At 38.0% G+C, this 8,454-nt stretch overlaps 1 protein-coding gene across 7 annotated transcripts in view; it reads right to left on the reverse strand.

Annotated features, from left to right (window-relative positions):
* The window catches only part of SCEL (sciellin), a 117,350-nt gene extending 110,044 nt beyond the window's left edge, over positions 1 to 7,306 (reverse strand). For all 7 annotated transcript variants that reach the window (XM_014544069.1, XM_014544070.1, XM_014544071.1 and 4 more), the window contains exon 1: positions 7,172 to 7,306. The gene's annotated coding sequence lies outside the window, so the exon portion shown is untranslated. The remainder of the gene's footprint in view (positions 1 to 7,171) is intronic.
* Positions 7,307 to 8,454: the final 1,148 nt, after the last annotated feature.

Genomic DNA, 8,454 nt, shown 5'->3' on the forward strand with positions numbered 1-8,454 from the left:
TTTATCTTTTTTTTTTTTTATACCAGGGGAGGAAAGGAGGGAAGAGAGAGGAGGGGTGAAGCCTAATGGTCCTATTGGCTTCTTTTAAATAAAGTGAAATGTCTTAGAAAAAAAAAAGGCAAGGCAGGGCGGGACCCAGAAGACCCATATGGGGAGTGCCACTCAGCCAGAAGCTGGCTCATGGCTGGCCAGCGCAGTGGTGGTGGCAGGAGCCTCTCCCACCCCTGTGGCAGCACTAAGAATGTCCAACTAACGGTTTAGACCTGATCCCTTGGGGGCCTAAGCCTTTAGTCGGACATCCCCCAAGGGCTCCCTGGCTTCCCAAAGGATGTCTGACTGCAAGCTTAGGCCTGATCCTCCAGGGAGTGGTCCTAAGTTGACAGGTGGACATCCCCCAAGGGGTCCTGGACTGCAAATGGGCGCAGGCCAGGCTGAGGGACCCCCCTCCTGAGTGCACAAATTTTTGTGCACCGGGCCTCTAGCCTATAATAATAAAAGCGTAATATGCAAAGTGACCGAACTGCCGAACAGTGGAAGAACTGTCCAGAGGACCACGCTATTACACCCACTGGCGCCAGGCCAGCCAAGGCGGGTGTAATGTGATTGGTCGGGGGAAGGGAGAAGAAGAGAGAGAAACATCAATGATGAGAGAGAATCATTGATCTGTTGCCTCCTGCGTGCCCCACACTGGGGATCAAGTCTGCAACCCAGGCATGTGCCCTTGACTGGAATTGAACCTGGGACCCTTCAGTCCACAGGCCAATGCTCTACCTACTGAGCCAAACAGGTTAGAGCCTAAATTTTCTTTTTATCTGTTGGTGCTGTGAGATAAGCACAATCATACAAGTTACCCTTAACTAAAGTGGGGTCATAATTAAATCCACGTTTATCGGGATTCCAGCCTCCTGCATTCTTCCTATGTGAATTCCCTTCAAGCTTTTAACTAATGACACAAGAGAGTACATGGGAAGGAGTAGGGAAGAAGGCAGGATTTTAGATGAGCAGTTTTCTGAAAAAGCTTTGAACTAAAATTAGCTCTCAATGTAGATGTGCCATGCTTATCTTGTGGCTTCTGTGCATTTTCTGGAACACTGCCATAGTCTCTCAGGATGTGTGTATCCCAGTTTAAAAAATGTGGTTTATAGTTCACTACTTTGCCCCAAAAGGTTCCATATAAAGGAAACTTAATAACTTTTTAGGCCAGAGAAATTGGGTCTAGAAACACGGAATAAATTATTTAGATGCTTAGAGCTCTCAAGTATACAATTACAATGTGCACTTAGGACTATTAGTTCTCATGTCTAGGAGTAAGCCAGTTGTCTTTAATGGACAGCTATAAAGTGCACTCTTCCAATTAATGATTGCAATAAAAGGATGATTTATATCTCTAAAAAATTTAACAACTAACATAAAATGGAAACCTAATGAATGTGTTTGTCATTTGACAAAGCATCCATTTGAGAAAAGATCTTTCCTAAATTCCAAAATCACATAGATTTTTACAACAGTAAGCTAAAAACACTTAAATACATTTGATAAAGACTTTTAATAAAAAAGTGAACTTGAGCAATTATAGACAGGTACACAGCAATTAATACATGCAGCCCTTATTTCAACATTCTCAGCAAGGGAAAAGAAATCAACAAATGACATATAAACAGGATAAAGTCAACAGATAAGCTGTGTGAAACCAACAAAGATTTCCCTTGAACTTCCTCCTTAAAGAATGCTTCAAGTTAATGGCAAAATCATATGCGACATTATCAGTTAAATCATGTTTGCTTAAGTTAAGTGCTTGGTGAATTAAATGATTATATGCAGTTCATTCCACAGTATGAGTTCAGTCATTCAAAACATATCCTCTTTGTTTTGTTTACAAAGTCACCAGAAAAATAGATCTCTCAGGTATTTCCATCAAAATTCCTGTGGTTAATCAAAAACCTCCCAACAAACAAAAGTCCAGGACCACATAGCTTCACTGGAAAATTCTACAAAACTTTCAAAGAAGAATTAATACCAACCCTTTTCAAACTCTTTCAAAAAATAGAAGAGGAAGGAACTCTTTCAAACTCATTTTATGAGGCTAGAATTACCCTGATACCAACACCAGACAAGGACACCACAAGAAAATAAAATTACAGATAAATAACCCTGTCCCTAAAGACATAAATGCAAAATCCTCAACAAAATATTAGCAAACCAAAATTAACAATACACTAAAAGGATCATATACCATGATGAAATGAGATTTATTCTAGGTATGCAAGGATGGTTCAACATTTGCAAATCAGTCAATGTGATACACCATATTAACAAAATGAAGGATAAAAATCAGACGACTATCTCAATAGATGCAGAAAAAGCATTTGATAAAATTCAACCCCCGCCGAACCGGTTTGGCTCAGTGGATAGAGCGTCGGCCTGCGGACTCAAGGGTCCCAGGTTCGATTCCGGTCAAGGGCATGTACCTTGGTTTCGGGCACATCCCCACTGGGGGGCATGCAGGAGGCAGCTGATCGATCTCTCTCATCAATGTTTCTAGCTCTCTATCCCTCTCCCTTCTTCTCTGTAAAAAACCAATAAAATATATATTAAAAAAAAAGAACTCCTCCTCTTCAGACACTGTTTAAAAAAAAAAAATTCAACACCCACATGTGATAAAAACTCTCAACAAAGTGGGTACAGAAGGAGTGTACCTTAACATAATAAAGGATATATATGACAAGCTATTAGCTTACATCATACTCAAAGGTGAAAAGCTGAAAGCCTTTCCTCTACAATCAGGAATGAGACACTCTCACCATTTTAATTCTCTATAGTATTAGAAGTCCTAAAAACAGCAACTAGTCAAGAAAAAGAAATAAAAGGCATCCAAATTGGAAAGAAAGAAGTAAAACTGTCACTATTTGTAGAGGACATGATATTATATATAGAAAATTCAAAGACTCCATTTAAAAAAACTGTTAGAACTAATAAATTCAGTAAAGTTGGAGGATATAAAATCAATACACAAAAATTTGTTATGTGTCTACATACTAATAATGCACTATCAGAAAGAGAAATAAAGAAAATAATCTGGTTTATAATTACATCAAAAAGAATAAAATATCTAGGGATAAATATAAGCAAGGAGGTGAAAACCCTGTATGAAAACTCTAAGACATTAATAAAAGAGATTGAAAAAGATACAAATAAATGGAAAGATATTTATGTTCATGAATTGGAAGACTCAATATTGTTAAAATGTCCATACTACTCTAAGTAATCTACATTTCAATGAAATTTTTCAAAGAAATAGAACCAAAAATTCTAAAATATATATGGTATCACAACAAACCCCAAATAGTCAAAATAATCTTGAGAAAGAAGAAGAAAGCTGGAGAAATCACTCCCTGATTTTAAACTATATTACAAAGCTATAGTTATTAAAACAGTATGATATTGGCATAGAAACAAACACACAGATCACTGGACCAGAACAGAGAGCCCAGAAATAAACCCATGCATAAATTATCCACTAATTTATGACAAAAGAGCCAAGATATACAATGAGGAAGTATAGTCTCTTCAATAAATGGGGTTGGGAAAACTGAACAGCCACATGCAAAAGAATGAAACTGGACCACTTCCTTATACCATTCACAAAAATTAACTCAAAATGGATCAAAGATTTGAATGTAAGACCTGAAACCATAAAACTCTAGAAGAAAACATAGGTGGTAAGCTCCTTGACTTAGGTCTTAGTGATGATTGTTTGAATCTGATATTAAAAGCAAAAAGAAACAAGTGGGACTACATTAAACTAAAATGTTTCTTCATTATTTTTTTATTGATAAAGGTATTACATATGTGACCTTATCCCCCCACTGCCCCCCCCCACCTCCTCGCTCCTACCCTCACCCCGCTAGTGTCTGTGTCCATTGGTTATGCTTATTAGTATATGCATGCATACAAGTCCTTTGGTTGATCTCTCCTCCTTACTCCCACCCTCCCCTGCCTTCCCTCAGAGGTCTGACGGTCTGATCAATGCTTCTCTGTCTCTGGATCTGGTTTTGTTCATAAGTTTATGTTTATTATATTCCACAAATGAGTGAGATCAAGTAATATTTATCTTTTTTCAACTGGCTTATTTTGCATAACATAACGCTCTCCAGGTCCATCCATGCTGTTGCAAATGGTAAGAATTCCTTCTTTTTTTACAGCAGCATATTATTCCATTGTGTAGATTCCAAATCTTAGCTATGGTGAATTGTGCTGCTATGAACATAGGGGTGCATATATCCTTTCTGATTGGTGTTTCTAGTTTCTTGGGATATATTCCTAGAAGTGGGATCACTGTTCAAATTTTTTCATTTCAAAGGAGACCGTCAACAAAATAAAAAGGCAACCTACTGAATGAGAGAAGATATTTTTAAATCATATACCAGAAAGTAGGTAACATCCAAAATGTGTAGAGAACTCATAAAAATTAATAGCAAAGTATTTGATTTAAAAAATGAGCAGGAGATCTGAATAAACGTGTTTTCCAAAGACATACAGATCAAAAGAGGTGTTTAATATGCCTAATCATCAAGGAAATGCAAATCAAATCCACAATGAGATATTACCTTATATCTGTTCGAATAGCTATCATCAAGAAGGTAAGAGACAATAGGTACTGGCAAGGATGTGATGAAAAGGGAACCCTTTTGCACTGTTGGTGGGATATAAATTGGTCCAATCAGTATGGAAAACAATATGGAGGTTCCTCAAAAAATTAAAAATAGATCTACCGTAGAATCCAGCAATTCCACTTTGGGTATATACCAAAAGAAATGAAAATAGGATTATGTAAGAGATATATGCACTCCCATATTTATTATAGCACTAATAATATCACAATAGCCAAGATTTGGAAAAACATAAATGCCCATGAATGAATTAATGGATAAAAACAATGTGATATAGATTATAGATATAGATATAGACATAGACATATAAATATATATACAGGGTGTCCCCCAAAAAATGTATACACTCTTTGAATAATTATTAATTCCAATGGGTTAAATCTGAAAAGAAAGAAACATCAATTGAGCTATCAGCTGTAAAGTGTGTATTATTAAGCCATTAGAAATGGGGATATTATGCCATTTGTAACAGCATGGATGGACCTTGAGCACATTAGCTCATAGATATAGAGAAAAGTGGTTGCCAGATGCGAAGGTGGTGGGTGAGAGAAATGGGTGAAGGGTCAAAAGATAAATTTAAAAACATTCCAGTGTTAGAGAAGACAGCCAGGTAGGTAAGCTGCACCTATGGAATGATAGGTGAGGTGAGTATGTCCCTGATTGGCTGTACCACAACCTATACACACACATTACCTTCCTACAGAGGGGCTAACAGCTCCTGAGATTAAAAACCCATTAATATAATAAAGAACAAGATTGACTGCATAAACCACAAATGAAAAATATACCCCATTATGTCATAATCATACCATACATACTGTCATAAATTTTCAAGTGTGACTGGGTAAGAAAATTTTCACTTCCATATCATTGGTAGTCCATTTATAGATCCAGAAGAATGCCCAGTTATTGCTAGTACATATTTAATGTGAAAGAAACTTGAAAAACCATTGAAGAAATTTAGTAACACAAAAGTCAGGTGATCTGACTTCTCATGCAGGTCCTGTTACTCTGGTCTTGGCAAGTTGCTTAACATTTATATATTTTGTTGTCCTCATCTAGAAAACCCACGAGTTATGCTAGATGAGCCTATGCTTTTTCCCGTTGAACATTATGTCAATTAGATCTAAGATTTACACAAAGCTAAAATTTTAATAAAATCCCTGGCAGGTTTATCTACATTCACTCTCTATCCTGACATTTAGAATCAACCAAATGTTTTACTACAATTTTTACTGATGTCATATCTCAGTTTTCTCCAATACTTTAAACACTGGCGTAAGCAAATATCAAAAAAACTATATCTGCATTATAAACTGTGGAAGTGAAAGCCAGTTTTAAATTTCATCACAGTTCATGAAAAATAAAATTATAATCCACAAATGTTAAATTTTAGCTCTCTGGTTACTATAAGTTTGAAAGCCAACTTGTCAAATTCTTCAGTAAACCTTCAGAAATTGAGCTCTACACCGCCCTGAGATGCACAAGACCTGGTCAGCAAGGGAAGCAATGAAAACTCTAGAACTCATTAGAGCCTGGGGACGCTGTGGGAAACGCCCCCTCTGAAGGACGGAGAGCTGCTAGTTGAAAATTTGAGGAGCCCCTGAATTGAAATTGAGCCCCTCAATTTCAATTCTATTTGCAGCTTTGTATCACAAATAGAAATGGTGGAGAAAAAACACAGTCCCGCAAGTCAATTTAGCTATTACTTATCAAGGAAAGCCTGACTAAAATAACCTTTCTATTCCTATCGAAGGGCTTTTAAAACTGGTTTTTCAGGACTAGGATATGAATAGAAATTGAAAATTGCCCCATACACATTATAGTAATCAATTCTTAGGTTAGAACTCAGGGTAAAGCATAGAGAAGTGAACCAAATGTGCATGAATTTCTGTGAAACCACACCTCCCCCCCCCAATTTAATCCCACCCTGATTCATTCCTTGGTACATTAATGCAAAATATGTGATTTCCTTAATGGGGAAAATAGAATGGGTGGGGAATGGCTTTGGCACCTCTCTCACAGTTCAGTGACTTGTAATATTTTTAGCAGTAAAAAAACACAAATATAACATTATCTGTAAAACAGTAGGGTTTATCATTTCACTAAAAGCATCATCTGTGAAAACAGGGAGAACTTTTTTTTAAAAAGTTTTTTATCATCACTTGAGGAAATAGACCAGGGGGTGCTGGCCCCTGGACTTAAAGAATTTACTATCCTGTGTCTGAGAGGATTCACTAGCTGACAGCTCCCTCGGGGAAACTCAGAAAGGTTCTCATCACTGAGATGCCTGCAGATGTGTAAAATTGCCCATGCGATCTACATCACAACAAGGAACAAGGAGCTGTGGACAAGCGGATCGGCCCACTGGAAGTTGTCAAAATTTAACTGGAAAAAGACAAAGTTAATACTAAGTTCTAATTTTAATCATTTGCTTAGAAAACAAAGAAAGTTATGCAAGTAAAGCAGACATATTTGTTTGCAAATATGATTCAACTTACCTCTCTTGACTGAAAACCGGGACTTTTTGTCTGAACAGCCTGCCTGATTCCCGAGGCGGGTCCAGCTGAAACGCCTGAGCACCTGGAGTGGGCTGAGTGGCGCTTCCACTTCACCTGCCCGCGCTAATGAGCAGTTCAGAGGCTTCTCCCTCGGGGGTGAGTCATTCAGGGAGGAGGTGGGTGGTGTGAAAGAGGGTGTCACCTTGTACAAATACCAATTCAATGAAAACAGGCTCGCTCGTGGACCTTCTGTCTTTGGTGAATTCTTCTTATAATTTATGGCCTTGTTTGGCCAAAAACAAAAGTGCTGCTGTTATCACTTTTTTAAGTTGATATCAGCAACACGCATGACTAAATCACTGGCAAGGTGGCATAGAACTCAACCTATTTTGGATTCTCTTTCAAAAACCAAAACAAAGCACTCGGGGTAGGAAGAATCTCTATCTGCCCACAGTGACCGAAGGCTGAGGCACAGACACACCCAAGGAAGTACACTGCCCATAGGAACCAAGATCTCTTAGGAGAGAAAAGTCCTTTGGCACCTTGAGATCAGAACATATTGAAAGGAATCTGTTACACAAGTTCTACACATGGAGTATTTTGTAAAACTATCAGAGGAAAATACATTCTGAGATATAAGGGTTCTGATCCTTTTATTATTTTACCTTGTACACAAATGTGGAAAGGATGCTTCCCACTGTTTTCACATCTGAGGGCAGCGGCAGACTCCACTGTCAACACCTGCTCTGGCGAGGAGGGCTGTGCTAGGAGGGGCTCCTAACATAAGGGTTCTGAGCTGTGCCTTCCACAATGGCCAGGGAAGCCTTAAAGAAGCTTAGCAGGTCTGGAACAATGCTGAGGGAGCCCGGGTCATGGGAGTTTCACCTTCATTCATCTGTCACACCAACAATTAACCAGCCCTCCCAGTTTCAAGACAGCTCCTGGAAGCCACAGGCCAGCTGAGCTATAGTCACAGAAGTGACTATAACAAGAGCTAGAAAGATTCGGATCGGAAGTCACAAGCAATTACAATATGCAGTCACTATGAACTGGGACATGACTTCCTTAATGTGTCCTTTATTCTAGGCTAAGGAATTTGAAAATCTAAAATGGAAAATGATTTTTTTAAATTATATCTATCCATACATATATACATATACATGTATATATGTGTGTGTGTGTGTGTGTGTGTGTGTGTTTATTCAGCCCTTTAATGGAATTTTATATATGTAAAATATTTTAGAAATATGTTTTTAATTTCTGTGATGCTCATAAATGTTGGT

The sequence above is a fragment of the Myotis brandtii genome, unplaced genomic scaffold (genome assembly GCF_000412655.1).
Source record: "Myotis brandtii unplaced genomic scaffold, ASM41265v1 scaffold350, whole genome shotgun sequence".
NCBI lineage: Eukaryota > Metazoa > Chordata > Mammalia > Chiroptera > Vespertilionidae > Myotis > Myotis brandtii.